Raw genomic sequence first — 16,691 nt, forward strand, 5'->3', positions numbered from 1 at the left:
CCATGTGAAATTTGCAATATTCTTTAAAATAAATGGTAGCAATTGCTGAGATACACTTTAAAGAGTGCAATGTGGGAGTATTGAGAACATCTTGCTACTAGTAAAGTTTCCCTTATGGAAAATAATATGTCTTCTTTAGAGATTTAGAAAGACCAATCTCAATTAAGTGTAATTCCACACATTTTTAAAGAAATAAACACTGTCGAATAAAGGGGGACTAAATCCAGATTCACGGCTATAGGGCTGGCGATTTGCCTCAGGTATGTTAGAGAACTGTAAAACATCTACAAATTATTCCAGGTTTATCATATAACAATATTAAGATCCTAGAAGTCAGGCCATCATTGTTTTTAAGATATTCCAGAAATAATTAATTATTATAGTAGCTTAGTTTTTGGTTTCCTAAGTGTCATTTGAAAGAACATATTTCTAATGATGTCAGTTAACATGTGGGGAATATGAAGCAAATACAATGCACAGTCTTCCATCTATCTTTTCCCATTTCCCAAAGCACTCACCAGATATAAAACTACAAAGCCATATCTAGCCTGTCCTATCATGCCTGTGGCAGACTCTAACCCTCTCCGCCTATCCCTGGTAGTCTTGTGTTTGTGTGCTATGTCCTCCCATTCTCTTGGGAAAGGGAGGAAAAAATATAACTGTTCAAACTTGTCTTTTGTAGGAACAAAGACTAAGCTGACAGTTGATTCAATGGCTCTTGCTGATTTGAAAATGTTCACTGAAGGAAGAGGGCCAGAATATTTATTAGTTATCTAAGCCAAATTTCTGTCACACAGATGCTCAGGTAATGCACTCAGCATTACATCCCTCTGAGTCCCCTGAGTATAACAGATAACCAAGGACAAGACGAGCAAAAACTACTTTATATTCACTGTTTGCCTGAAGCGATGCCTTGAGTAGAGGACCCAATTGTTTAGAAAATAGAGTTTTCAGTGCCCATAAAGTAACACATGTTTTGGTAAAGTGCTAAGAGCTGCCATGTTGATTCCAAATGAATACCACCTATCTATAAATTTATAATGCCACCACGCCAGGCAGAAACAAGTGCACAGTAGATGGACTTATATGAAACAATAAATGGAGGGGGGGGGGGGTAACGAAAATTGCAGAATAGAAATAGAAATTACATTCCTCGAAGAGAAGTTAATAGTATAATAAATCTACTAAGAAGAAATTCCTACTGAGTTTGCTGTTTATTTCCATTACCTTACGAACAAAGGAAGTTCTTGAGGTTCTTCTCTGAAAACAACAGTCTAAAGTATTCTAGTATTTTTTTCAGTTCACAAGCTATACCTCTCCCTCCCACCTAATCCATGAAGAAAACTTGAAATCCATCTGACAGAGTATATAACTAAACCATAAATGTTTTAACAGCTAGCTGGGGTGCATATTGTACAGCTATAGCTACTGAAAACCAATTAACTCTGTCATTGTTCTTCTAATTAAGAAGAATGATGTGGACAATGAAACTTCTGAGATGGCTGATGTTAATTATATTCTTTTCCAGTTGAAACCTTTTAGGTGGCTTGTAATCGACACTGGTGATGATAGTGATAATGATGACCTGTGTCTGTGTGCACACACGTATCTGAAGGACAAGTATTCATATTTACAAGTCACATAGAAATTTCAACAAGGAAAAGAATATAAAAAAGCAGATTTATCTCTCAATATGTCATTTAGTTCACTGAAGACTACATCAATTCTTACTAGAAAACAAGCCATAGTGACACAGCCCATCCACATTTGCTGGAGTTAGGGGCACGAGACCTCTGCAAAAGTGGAAAAACCCCAAATAAAAAACTTTTTTTTTACTTTTCTAAGACATTTTAGTTCCTCCAATGTGAATCTATGGTCAACTTCCACTGGACCTTCATCAGATTCTTTGCTGCAAGCCTCCAACTGCCCTTTTATATGGATTTGAAAACCTGAATGTTTCAGCTAGCATTTGAGAATGCCTAGACTGCACTATCCCAGCCCGGCCTTTTATAGCCTGGTCACGCCCATTGTACTACTGGTTATTGGTTTTGTTGAGCATGGTTTTGATTGAGTTCCAACGCTGCTGTTTTATATTGATATGTTTTATTGTAATTGTGTTTTTATCTGGATTGTTTATTACTATGTTCTTATTTTAATTGTGTTTTGCTTTAGTAGATGGTTTGTGTTTATATCTTGTGGGCATTTTGTCCCATATACAAGCGACCTTGTATTCCTTCAGGGAGATGGTGGTGGGTATAAGAATAATTTTTTTTGTGTCCGGAGCAACTGGAGCTGGAACTGATAGAGGGATCCCGGGGAGAGCATGGATGAGCTCCCTCTATCAGCTCCAGCTCCATGCAGGGACATGAGAGAAGCCTCCCATAAGGATGGTAAAAACATCAAAACATCCGGGCGTCCCCTGTCCTTGCAGACGGGCAATTCTCTCACTCCAGAAGCAACTCAAGTTGCTCCTGACACAAAAATTATTATTATTATTATTATTATTATTATTATTATTATTATTATTATTAATTATCATCATCATTATTATTTCTTGCTGCAGTTCCCACATATACATCAAGCATCTGATATTAAGTTTCAAATAACAGTAACAGCATGGTACAATATCTAATGATGCATTCAGTATGCCATGAAGATGGATTCTTAGGCAGTTGTTTCTTGCATAGGAAACATCCTAAAATGTCTTCACAACTTAAATCAGATACTACTAGTTCACCACACCTTTCTCAAACATTGTGCCCTCTACTGCCTACTCACAAGCTGTTGCTTTCTCTTCCTCAACTAGATGGAAAGGGGATTCTTCCCAACAAGTCAACAAATGCTTCAGAAAGCATAAATATACTGCATTCAATAATTTAAACATATTCTTATAAAATGTATGCAAAATACTTGAATGTAGAAATAGGAAATTGAATCTACCCTTTTCAAATATGTTTATTTTGTTTCTCTATTATACCAACTATATAAGTGTGGATATGGTAGCTTATTAATATAACCTAACTTCTTATGTGTTTGTTTACTATTACAATGTCCTTATATAAGATATAAGGAGCTCATCACACTGATGAACCCCTCCCCAATCTATTGTCCCATTTCACTGGGGAAATGGAAGGTGTGTGTGGTGCCTCGTGACAAAACACCCACCCTCCCTCCCCTATCACATGGGGGCAAAAAGAAGAGGTGTGTTGGTGCCCTATCCCTTCCCCTATCAGACAGGGGAAGCATGGCAAAGTGTATTGACACGTTGAAACGTCCTTTTCCCCATCAGACTGGGGAAAGCCATGAAAACTGTAGGTAGCTCCATTGGAGCTACCCAAAAGGTGGAACACTTACCATGTTTGAAGAAGCTTCTTGCAATGTTTCTTTGCCACTTCAGTCATTAATGGGGCAGGGCCACGACCTGTGGCCAAAGAGGAGCCAGGGGCCCAAAAACTCCAGTGTTATGAGGTGATATGTCCTCATTATTCATTCTTCTCAACATGTGAGGATTTAATGTATGCATTTAGTTAAATTATCTGATTTACAGATTCATGAAATCATAAGGTTGCAAGAGACAAGGATAATCCAGTCTAACCTCCTGTCGTGCAGGAATATACAACCAAAGCACTCCCAACTGAAGGCCATCCAGCCTCTGTTTAAAATTTTGAAAAGAAAGAGGTTCCTAGGCAATGTATTCTGTTGTTGAATAACTCTCATCCAGAAAGTCTTCCTAATATTTGGTGGAATCTCTTTTCCTGTGGTTTGAATCCATTGGAGCAGCACAAACTTGTTCTAGTTCTCAGAAGTATCTAATACATAGCTAGCAATCATAAATTAAATAACATTTCTGTATGAGATCCACATTTCCACATATAGGATTATAATATTCAGCCATTTTCATATGTCTTTAGGGAGAAATTTGTCACATGATTATTCAATGCATTTTTGTCTAATTTAGTACACAGAACATTTTGCTACCTTTCTACATTTATTCCCATTTGTCAAAGTGCACTGGCTCTTCTGAACCTTGAAATCACTTGATAATATAACTTTTGACTTGTTCTTTTAATATTCATAATTTAATTAAATGTTACATTCTAAACCAGTTTGAAGTTTTGTTTTGTTTTTTGTGCTTTGGTCCCAGTAGCAATTAAATTTTCCAAAGATGTTAGTTCAGGTAATTAAAATTTTGGCTTCCTAATATGCCTCTGTAAGATACCGTTGAATTGCATACCAAGGTGGATTCACTGTTTCAACTTTAGTATAATCATGAGATTGTTTTTAACCCTACTTAACTTTTTTCAAGAGTCTATGTAATCAGTACTTCCCCTTCTAACTGCAAAATTACTGAATCTACTTTGTGGTTAAAATTTGACTCAGATGTTAACCATAGCTAACAGGAATTCAAAGATAGCTGTGTTAGTTTGGATCATTATGCAAAATGGTTTTGTAGCATTTTTGAGACTGAGAGGAAATATTAATAACACTAGTTATCACAAATGGAAGTCTACTACATCAGAGGCATCCTTATGCTACCAACTTCTTTCTCACAATTAGTTTCTGGGGTGCTACAAGATCCTTTGTAGTTAAATAAACTAATTTTGTCTGTTTGCATTCCTGTCTGCCTGTCTGGAAAGGGACAAATACTTCACAGTCAACTGAGAGGGAAATTGTTTGGACTTCTTTGTCTCATGCATTCAGTATCAGAGCTCTTGTAACTCCCCCTAATTCGGGGCAAAGACAGTATGGTAGGGATTGAAACAGCATATGATTCACTGATATGCAAAGGACACTGGTGAAAGACACACACTTTTTATATTATGTCTGACTTTGGCTTGACAAACTTTGACAAAGAATTAATTGTGTAGCTCTACTACTCAAGACTGGCAATATGGTAGCATTCCTAGATTTTACCATTCCAGAATGGCAGCAGTGATTTTATATGGTGGACTATTGTGGGCTGAATCTTTTAGGCATATGTTAAAAGATCAGAACTTCATTTGCTTTTCTTCCTTACTTGGACTGTTTTCCAGGCTGGGAACTGTATTATTAGCCCTTGCTATCAGTTGGTTTTACTGAATATTATTTTAATCATTTTAATTGGAAGTTATTGATGTGTACATTTTAATTATTATATAGCTCCCTTTTAATAGTTTTTTCATTGCACATGTGAGATATATGATATATAAATTGATTAAATATGTACTTACATACTGTGAGATATATATTCATTAAATTTATACATACATTCATATTGTATAGTATCTACTTTATTCAAGATTGACAACAGTTTGAGGTGAGGACTACTACATGCTAATATTGTGTGTGTGTGTGTGTGTGTGTGTGTGTTTGATAATCGCAGCAAACTGAATTACAAGTACATGCCAATACAAGAGAGACTAGTTACATCCTTGCAGTATGCTGACATTTTGAAGAATGTAAAATGGTTTAGCAAGGAATTCTGTCACAATCTCCATACTGTCTGTTGTGACTCACAGCAGCTCCCTACAGTTTCACAAATGAATTTTAGGCCTACAGTACAGTCAGTGCTCCAGATGTGTAGCTTTTACTTTGGCGGATTTGATTATTTGTACATTTGATATATCTAGTAGACTTGTGCACAAATTCTTTTCCAAAAAAATTCTTCAGCTGGTCCGGTTGGATCAGATGCCCTTACCAGCCAAAACAGAACAGCGGCTGTCAAAACCCGGCTGCTTTCAGTTTCTTTGGAGTGTGGGGGGGGGGTGACAGCCACTAGAAAGAAAAGGATTCCAGAAGGGATGACAGAAAGGGGGGTTTCTTAAGCCCTTGCCTTAAACCTGGATCTCTTCTAAAGGAAGAAGGGAAATGATAGCAGGAAGTGGAGGGGAGGTTCTTAAGGTCTTGCTTTAAGCCTTCCCTTAAAGCAAGACCTTCACTTCTTAGACCAAGGGCACATTCAGACAGCCCTTTAACCCAGGAAGATTTGTGTTTTAAAAATGTGAATGTTCCCAGGTCCTCATCCACACACACATCTGGGTGGGTGTCCAGATGCACTTCCAGATCTTTCCAGGAGAACACCTGGACACCCAAATCCTGTCCCCAAAACCCCTTTTAAAAGTAAAAGAACTTACCTGGCCTCCATTAGAGTGATCCTGGAGCTCTCCTCCCTCCTCCCTTCCTAGCGCGTAATTCCTATGAACTATGAGAGCTCTGGCACCACTCTAATAGAGGCCAGGTAAATTCTTTTACCTTTAAAAGGGGTTTGGGGGGCTTTGGGGGTTGGGGGGTTAGGGAGGAGGTTGGTGTCCTTGTGGTTTTCTGGGCTTTTAGCCAGGAAAACCATGGGACTACCGTCTGGACTGCCTCCTCAAAAGCCCAGAACTTTAGAGGGTGCACTCCAGACAGTGAAAGTAGTATATTTATCCCGTGCCTCCCAAGAAGGCACGGAATAAACCCACTAACAAATTAATTTGCCACAAATCAGGGTTTTCCTGGTTTGTAGTGAATTAATTTATGTTTCTCTGGGATGTCATCTGGACAACTCCCTTTTAATTGTGGGAACTTTGTTAAAGCGGCTGTCTGGATGGGCCCCTACATTGACTCCATTCCTGTTCTGAATTCAGCTCCTGAAACTCCTTTCAAACCTCAGCTCTTTCTCTGTATAACAACCAAAGCTCACAGATGGAACACAATGACAATGGAAAGACTCAAGTGAAGCAGTGTGCATATTTTTAAAAGTACAAGAGAATGCCAGGAATGGCACTGATTTAGAATCCAGCCAGGTAGAAGGATGTGAGAAAGGATACAAGGATAAAAGAAAGGATGGAGAAGGGAAAAGGGGGGGGTAGAAGGAAGAAGGAAAGATATATCTTTCTCCTTGAGCAAAAAGTGAGCAAAAGGTAATGGCAGAGCTTTTTCTCAAAAGGGCATTTTGATTACTCCAACAAATTGCATAAATTGTTTCATTTTAAAGTGGAGAACAGGAGGAATTCATCACATGACAGAATTGGATATTTTGCCCTATGTAAATAATTTACAAAAAAAGTCACTTTCCAGCCATCTTAGAAAGTGTCTGAAAAGATAACCCTTTAAAACACTTTTAAAATGCAAAGATACCCTACATTTGAAGCCTACATCATGTGATTAACACAGTAGGCTGAAGTTTCTTAAATGGGTGGCTCATTAGAATTTAATGCATGTGATGAAGTGGCTAGATCAGTCTGAGGGTATAGACTTAATCATATTTACAGCAGACCTACCGTGTTTCCCCGAAAATAAGACAGTGTCTTATATTAATTTTTGCTCCCAAAGATGCTTTGGTCTTATTTTCAGGGATGTCTTATTTTTCCATGAAGAAGAATTCACATTTATTGTTGAACAAAAAAAAAAAGAACATTTATTATATCAGAAGAGGGGGTGGTCCTTCTTCCCAACTTTCACTCCCTCTTCCGCTTCCTCCTCTCCTCCTCCTTATCACATGCCAGGCTCCTCCTCCCGCTAGGCTCAAGGTGCAACTGGCGAAAAAGGCGGAGGAATGGCAACGCCCCGCCACGCTCACCTCTGATGCAGGAGAAGTAAGGCAAAGCAAGGCAGCACCGTGCCACCAGTTGTTTTTCCTCACACAGGCGCTCGCTCCCCTGTTCAGGATCTTCTTGCCACAGGCGAAGGTAGGAAAGTGAGCACCGGTGCGAGCGCCAGTACGAGGGAAAGCAGCAGGTGGCGCTGCCTTGCTTTGCCTTGCCTTGCTTCCCCTGCGTCAGAGGCGAGCGGGGCCGGGCACTGCTGTTCCCCTGCCTCTTTCGCCAGGCGCACCTTGGACCTAGTGGAGCCCAAGCTGTGCCGCTTCTTCTCCCCTCCAGGTCTGCTGACAGGGAGGCTGGCCAAGTGGGCACGTGTGGGAGGAGCGGGCCTGCAGCACCCCCACCGGTGAGTGGGGGAGCACACTGTATATAAGTTTAAAAATTAAATAGCCTGTTTATTTTCCCTTTACTGTTAAACTGTTTTCTCCTCCTGCAATTAAATTCACTTTCTGTGTTATTTCTGGAAGCATACCAGGCAATGAGGCAGCCAAAACTGGCAAAATTTTCTGTAATTCCCAGGATGGAAATAAAGAAAAGAAACATTGAGTCCAGCTACTGAAGTCCCCACTTCAAACTCAGCAAAAAACAAGGGACCTATTTACTTCTGAATAGGTTTAGTCTTAATCAAATCTTTACACTTGCCTGAAAGAAATGGGAAGTGATTCTCTGACAATATGACGAAGCAGTGGCATGCAGGCACTGAAAGATTAGCAATGGCCTTGGAAGCAACTCAGTCCTACTCATTAATGAAAGGGCACAATTAATTAAAAATAATCTTGCCAAATTTTAAATGGATAGCGAACAAAACTGAATGAAAGGAACTGAAGTGTAGCTGCAGCATTAGCTCAACTCCAAACAGAAATCTATGGCATAGTCCTGATACTTGTGAGAGTGTGCAATGGAAGTGTTTCCCTCATCTATTATTGATACCCTGTTTCCTCAAAAAGAAAACAGGGTCTTATATTAATTTTTACTCCCAAAGATGCACTAGGTCTTATTTTCAGGAGGTGTCTTATTTTTCCATGAAGAAGAGCTCACATTTATTTTGCGGGGGAATAATAATGATAAAACTTGAAATGAACATTTATTATATACTGTAAAGTAGTTGTCATCACAAACTAGCATAACCAGACAAACTGAATCCTATCAAGAATTTCTTGTTACTACCATTATTTACATGTACAACAATCTATGGTACCTTTTGCAGTTTAGGTTTCACAAGGTTTCCACACTGATTTCTCTCTATTCTAGTTTCAATGTAGTCATGAATGATGAATAATATAATATACAATAATAATAATAATATGATAATATAATAGAATAATAATAGAATAATAATATAATGATATAAAATATATTAATGAAATAATATAATAATAGGATATAATAATAACAGAATATGATAATAATATGGTATTAATAGGATAATATAATATTGGAATATAATAACAGAATATTTTAATAATATAATAATAATATGATAATATAAAATAATAATATAATAGAATATAATGATATAAAATATATTAATAGGATAATATAAAATGGAACATAATAATAATAACAGAATAATAATAATAATATAAGAATATGAAAATATAATAGAATAATAATAGAAAAATATAATATAATGATATAAATATATTAATAGGATAATATAAAATGGAACATAATAATAATAACAGAATAATAATAATATAAGAATATGAAAATATAATAGAATAATAATAGAAAAATATAATATAATGATATAAATATATTAATAGGATAATATAATAATGGGATATAGTAATAACAGAATATGATGATGATAATAATATGGTAATAGAATAATAGTATAAAATAATATGTTTCATGGCATAGGAATAAGAATGGGAGGTGAATCCCAATGCATCCTGTGCCTTTAAGAAGACGAAGGAGCAGAGTGGGAAGGGTGTTCAAACCCTCCTCCTCCTCCCCTCCCACCCTCCCTGGAGCCAATCAGAAGCCTCTGGGGTGAAGGGGGCATGGCCAGGACTGAGCCTTGTCTTGGAAGGAAGAAACGGCAGTGCAGCGGCAGCGAGGGAAGATTCTTGGAGCCGCGTATATGCATTGGCGGCTGGGGGACAGGCGGGAGGCAAGGCCAGCCAGGGAGGCACAGAAAGCAAGCACTCTCTCTCTCTCCTTCCCTCCAGTGCATATGAATGCTGCTTCTGCCCTGCAGCCATGCTGCCCAATGGAACTCTGCTGCAGCCTGGAAGGTCCCATTCTTAGTTGTTAGGTCTTACTTTCAGGGGAGGCCTTATATTTGGCAATCCCCCCAAACCCCTACTAGGTCTTATTTTTTGGGGAGGTCTTCTTTTAGGGGAAACACGGTAGCAAAAAAATTACAATAGGGAAAGCCAATGGTCCCCACATTCTGTGGGTTTGTGAAGCCACTCCTGGTTCACTTCAGATTGCAGAGGTGCGATCCAAGATGCTGAAATCTTGCCTCCTCAAAATAGGTGCAGCACACTGGACAGCTTCTTTAAAGTTCAGACTAAAACCCAGGGTTGATTCATCTTCCTACTATTATCTCAACCAACAGTTGCCACTGAATTGAGTATCTATCCTGTGGTATCAAATATCAGTTTTAATCAGTCACTTTCCAAATCCATCTGGTAATCTAATGGACAATAAAACTGACTGTATCGTTAAAGTCTCAAAGAGTTTACATTCTTAAATTTGAAACAGTGAGAACAATACAGGAAAGGCTGGCAGTGAGAAACTGGATGCACTGCATGGTTATTTTAGTTGCATGTTTGTTGTTGTGTGCCTTAATTTCAGACTTATGAAAACCCTAATGCCTTCTTGGCAAGATTTGCTCAGAATAGCTTTGCACTTGCCTTTCTCTGCAGATAGGATAGTGTAATTTGCCCAAGGTCACTTGGTGAGTGTCATGGTTAAGTAGGGATCTGAACTCCTGTCTTCAGGATTGTAATCCAGTGTTCAAACCACTTTGCCACACTGGCTCTGTTTAGTTGCACATTTATTTATTTTTTTATGGGGGACAATATAGACCCCTGTGGGACCCCACAAAACAAAGGTTGTGGGGCCGAGCAGGTGTCCCCCAGTGACACCATCTGGGACCGACCCTCCAGGAATGAGTGGAGCCACTGCAGAACAGTACCTCCAAGTCCCATTCCCGTGAGGCGTCCCAGAAGGATACCGTGATCGACGGTATCGAAGGCCGCTGTGAGGTCCAGCAGAACCAGCAGGGACACATTCCCCCTGTCCAGCTCCCGGCGTAGATCATCCACTAAGGCGACCAAGGCTGTCTCGGTACCATGCCCCGGCCTAAAACCAGACTGTGCCGGATCTAGAAAATCAGTGTCAACCAAGAATCCCTGGAGTTGCGAGGCAACCACACGTTCCATAACTTTGCCCAAGTAGGGGAGATTGGAGATAGGCTGAAAGTTTCCGAATTGAGTGGGGTCCAGTGATGGCTTTTTCAACAGCGGTTTGATCACAGCTGTCTTTAGGCTCGCTGGAAATATGCCTTCCCGAAGGGAGGCATTCACCACCACCTTCACCCACTCGGCCAAACCCCCTCTGGCTTCTCTCACCAGCCAGGATGGGCAGGGGTCTAGGATGCATGTGGTCGGTCTCACCTCTCCAAGGATCTTGTCCACATCCTCGAGCTCAACCAATTGAAATGAATCCATCAAAACGGGACAAGCAGGTGTTCTTGCTACATCCTCAGAGACTGCCATTAATATGGCGTCAAAGTCAGAACGGATCAAAGCGACTTTGTCCGCAAAGAACCGAGCAAATGCTTCACAGCGGGCTGCCGAATTGTCAGGGATCCCGTCTTGAGGGATGGGATATAACAAACCTCTTACAACTCGGAACAGCTCCGCCGGACGGTTCTTTGCAGACGCAATATTAGCTGCAAGGAAAACGTTCTTTGCAGCATCTATTGCCGCGGCATATGCCCTAAGATAGGAACATAGCCGTGTTCGGTTTGGCTCGCTCGGCTCCGAACGCCACACACACTCTAGTCCCCTCTTCTTTCGCTTCATCGCTGCCAGCTCCTCAGTGAACCAAGGAGATGGTTTAGCTCGGTTACTCGAGAGGGGACGCTCCAGAGCGATCATGTCTATTGCCCTAGTCATCTCTCCATTCCAGAGAGAGACCAGAGCATCAACAGGATCACCTGCCGAGGAGGCGGGAAATTCCCCAAGAGCCATCAGGAATCCATCTGGATCCATAAGCCTCCTGGGGCGGACCATCTTAGGTCCACCACCCCTGCAGGTTAGGGGGCGCAGTAAGTCTAAACCTGATCAGGTGATGGTCGGTCCATGGCAAAGGAGCGATGGTGAGCTCCTCCACACCGCCACCTTCCTCCCATCCCTGACAGAAGACCAGGTCTAGTGTGTGCCCCGCACTGTGGGTGGGACCAGATACCAGTTGGGACAGCCCCATTGTTGCCATGGCAGTCATGAAGTCCTGAGCCGCACCTGAGAGGTTGGTCTCGGCATGGACATTGAAGTCCCCCAGCACTATGAGCCGCCGGGACTCCAATGCCAGGCCCGAGACCACCTCAGCTAGCTCAGGCAGGGAGACTGTAGTGCAGCGGGGTGGTCGGTACACTAGCAGAATCCCTAATCTGTCCCGGTCTCCCACCCTCAGGTGGACACACTCAAACATGGTCGACTGTGGGACGGGGCACCTGGTCAGGGGGATAGAATCCTTATAGACCACCGCAACCCCACCTCCCCTCCCTCCAGATCTTGGCTGGTGCTGTACGGAGTATCCTGGCAGGCAGAGCTGGGTGAGATTAACCCCTCCCAACTCGTCCAGCCAGGTCTCCGTAATACATGCCAGGTCTGCATGTTCCTCCAGGATTAGATCCTGGATGAATGATGTTTTCCCGTTTACAGACCTGGCATTAAACAGCACCACTTTTAATCTGGAGGGACCGCCATCCTGGTTACCCAGATTAGCTATGTCAGGAGACCGTTTTAAAGCTACTAATGTTCTTCCACAAACCCTAGGCCGAATTAAATTAGGTCTCCCTTTCCCGTATCTCCCCCTCCCTGACACCACCTCTATAGGGGGCCCCCACCCACCCGAGCACCTCCTTCCCCTCTCATACTGTCCTCTCCCCCCCTCTTCCCGTGGTCTAAGCGCTGTTCCTTGATGTATTACTTTCCCATTGGCACTTAGTATCCTTTCCCATCCATTCCCACCCCCCACCCTATAATCCTCGTAGTCCTCCAGCTTCCCCCACCCCCCACCGCTAATACAAAGTGCAAATGCAATTGTAAAGTGCAGAGAGTGCGGGGGCAACATGGATGAGGGGATTTGATATAACTAAGGTGCAGATAGGCTATAGTTGTTATATTTGATGGGTGGGTTGATTCAAGTATAATTCATAAAGTGCCAGAGTGCCAACTAAGAGACAAGGTTTTAACAGCATGTAGCAGTTCATTGAGTTAGTAATAGTCACATCGTTAATCAACCATCAATGAGGTAGACTCACAGATTCAATATGAACTTAAGATTCACACACAAAGCGGGGGTCAGAGGGAAGGCTTTCACAGTCTCTGTAGTTGAAATTCGCGGCCAGATAGAGATTGTTACCTCCGCGTCTTCTGAGGCCTCTGTTCTCCTTTGGCCTCCGGGTGGTAACCCGGTTCTACAGCCACCTCCCGGTCTGGCAAGGGGCCTAATACAGTTCAAGTGGGTCCGGTCCTGACTCAGCGTAATTTAGCAGGGGCCAGGCAGGTCCCAGCAGGCCCCAACAGCCCCAGTGCGGTCCCAAGAGGCCCCAACAGGCCTTGTGCACTCTGCAGAGGCCAGGCAGAGCCAGCAGCCGCCTCACGCCTGGCAACCCGCAGCAGTCAATCCGGCGGAGAAGCACGGCGGCCAACAAAAGCTCCTCCGAGATCAGCAAGCCACCGGTAGTCTGATGAGGAAATGCGGTGGGCCCAGAGGCTAGTCAATCGCCTCCCAGTTCAACAATGGCCTAGCAGAGGTCCCCACAAGCCCACCAGAGCCTCTCCAAACTGCTCCGTGGCTGTTGAACTTTACCGCCAGTGTAAACAAACAAACAGGCCCAGCCAGGTCCCACAGTCCTCCGCTGCTGACGACCCCCCGCCTCTCCCCAACACGGAGGAGCAGCGGTCGTAACAATCCCAGGGCAGGAGGAGACACCCGGTAGCAAAATGGGAGCTCAGTGGGCTGCCCCCTCAATCCCTCCGCATCCGGGTCTTCAGTCACTGCTGAAAACCCCCGCCTCTCTCCAATGCAGAGAGGCAGCGGTCGCAGCAGTCCCGGCCGTGGGAAGAGACACTCAGCAACAAGCCCGGTTCCAACAATCAACTCCAACCCCCCAGACTCTCCGACCTCCTCCAGGACTCGTAGAACGGCAGGTAGGGCTGATTTTGAATTTAGAGTCTTCAGTAATGGTTCTCTTGATGACTTGGGACCATATACTCTCTTAGATCTTTATTTTCTGTGAGCTCCGAGGACTCCAGTCATAGGACTCCGGCCATATATCAACATTCCAGGGTTTCTAGGCCGCGTTTGAAATGGCGGCACCACGTTCAACCCAATTCGTTCTTCCTTCTCCTTCTCCTCCTTCTCTAACTAGTTGCTACTACTGATGTCTTTGTCAGGTCCTCTCTGTGCCCTGAGATGTCTTATAAGTAGCTATGCAACTAAGGTAAGTTAGAGAATTGGGGAGCAGATTGAAAGTCCAAGTTTGAGGAATCTCACCACGGAGCTCAACAGGAACCCTCCTACCTCCTCGGCGCCATCTTGTTGTTGAGCTCTCGTTGCATGTCTCGTTGCTAATCAGGTTATACTGAACTATGGGAACTAAAGAACTCTGGCAAAAGCATCAAGTAAAAAATGAAACTATGTTAAATAGTTTGATGGAAGTGAGAAATGTGGCATCATGCACACATTTGAAGAGTTGTTTCTATATGGAAAGCAAGAAAGAATCTTTTCAAGCAGAATATCTTAAGATGGGGTTCTTGTGGGGGAAAGTGTCTGCAGGATTTTGGAGGGGTAAGGGAGTTGCATACTCCTATGTGAGCATAATTCAAATGCTTACAAATGTACACATATGTTGATGCTTAACATCACATTTAGTGGCTTTTAGAAGATGAAAAACAGTGGAAGAAAAGTCTCAGAACTTATGATCTGAGTGCACCAATACAGAATACAAGAGATATCATCAACTCCCACAAAATCTTCTTTGAGGTGAGGGATATCATTTTTAAAGATTTAAAATAAAAAGGAGAAACTAAGACACACAAAGAAGGCATTTATCATAGTCATCTTCACAAAACTTCTCAGATTTCCTTCATCTTGGACATGTTCATGCAACTTCTGGACAGAGTAATGGCATCAACAGAGAATCTCTTTGGTAACAGGAGGATAAATGGCTATGTTTGATCAATGCTGCTCTTAGAATCATAGAATAATAGAGTTGGAAGAGACCACATGGGCCATCTAGTCCAATCCCCTGCCATGCAGGCAAAAAACAATCAAAGTACCCCTTGAGGAGTATGGACTATTTCCTGTTTTCACAGTGTTATCAGCCACATTTTACATGACATGACACGAAGGAACTTTTGCATTAATTCAGTTTTGAAATGCAGAATCAAGTCCTTTTAAACTATATTTATTATATTGAATAAAGCTTTGAAAGTTTCAGAAAACAACTTTTCCATATCATAAAATCAACCCAACCAAATGTGACTGACTGAGGCCCAAATCATCAAAATAAATAGGCTGGGTCTCTAAGAAATCTATTCTAGATTTATTGCACTGTTATTTTATACTCAGCAGACCAGAAGTACAAAATATGTATTTTCATCTGTTTATGCTTTTTTTATTTCTTTGCTTTCTTTCACCCAGTACCCTCTATCTTTTAATAAATTGCCCTGTTGCTACAGTGAGCTTCACAGCCTGATCTCTGCATTTCCCTACAACAAGACAACACATGAAGATATTAAATAGCAACACTTGGCTACACTGAACATTTATTTTATATGACAGCTGTGTTAGAAAGATCATGAACCCTTTGCAGTTACCATTTGGAGGAAATCAGTAGACACACATCAGCCCATCACAGATTCTTTAAATTCCTAGTTTTATGTTGGGCATTTAATGGGCCAGCAATCACTTCCTATGTTTGAATATCAATAACATTTTTAAAAGGGCAGGCATGTGTTGCTATGGTCTATTGTATTTATTAGCTAAAAACATTGGAACATTATAGGAGCATGGCACTGTGACTTCTCACAAAGCAAATTGGCAAGATAATGGTTGTATATTTTGCCTCATATCTCAGCTTCTACAAAACTATTGACTTGCTTTGAAAACAACAAAGAAAGCTGGAAATTGTCTCATATAGGGATGTGGGCACCTCCACTGCTCTGATAACATGTTTAATAAATAACATACTACAATAAATAAATGTCTTGAACTACAAGTTGTTTCCTGCTGTTTTCAGATTGTAAAAGATTAGGATATATCATAATAAGAATAGCCTTAAGGTTACTTCAAGCAAAGCCATTACTGTAATAGCCATTCCAAAACTAAGATCCTCTGTAAATTTACATCACTGTGAGTTTATAGTATCATTGCATTTTTATAATATGGCCAATGTTGTAATAGTTTTTTGATATGTCTAAATCTTATAAAATTTATAGAACTGGCATATTTAGATCAGAACAAACAGCTTTCATCTGAATTACCTGCTACATAAGGAATTTACACTTCATAAATATAAATTGCAAGCAGATTTTGATATGTGAGGCACGGAGCTGTCTTTTGCCAGCATCTGTACTCTGGCAAAATATGTGTTTCTCTGGTCAAGATGTCCAGGGATCCAGGTTCTCATGCCTTATCCTGCTAGCATACCACTTGCACAGAGTTCAGACTCTAGCAGAAAGCCTCTTCCTGCCTCAGATATCAAAGTCTGCTTGCTACTCATATTTATTGAACATCATTCATAACAGAAGGCTGTCTCCCAGAACAGGGCTGAGAGACTATGCCCATCAGAATTTCTGTTGGAGAAGACTCAGAAATCATTTCAGTCTCTTATAGACTAGCTGAACATTTGATTAATTGTGTACATTAAAACAGACTGCA

At 41.5% G+C, this 16,691-nt stretch overlaps 1 long non-coding RNA gene across 1 annotated transcript in view; it reads right to left on the reverse strand.

The window, feature by feature from the left end:
* The window catches only part of LOC134299625 (uncharacterized), a 150,617-nt gene extending 135,839 nt beyond the window's left edge, over positions 1 to 14,778 (reverse strand). The window contains exon 1 of the long non-coding RNA XR_010006850.1: positions 13,167 to 14,778. This is a non-coding gene — a long non-coding RNA (uncharacterized LOC134299625). The remainder of the gene's footprint in view (positions 1 to 13,166) is intronic.
* Between the last annotated feature and the right edge of the window lie 1,913 nt (positions 14,779 to 16,691).

Source organism: Anolis carolinensis, chromosome 1, assembly GCF_035594765.1.
Source record: "Anolis carolinensis isolate JA03-04 chromosome 1, rAnoCar3.1.pri, whole genome shotgun sequence".
Taxonomy (NCBI): domain Eukaryota; kingdom Metazoa; phylum Chordata; class Lepidosauria; order Squamata; family Dactyloidae; genus Anolis; species Anolis carolinensis.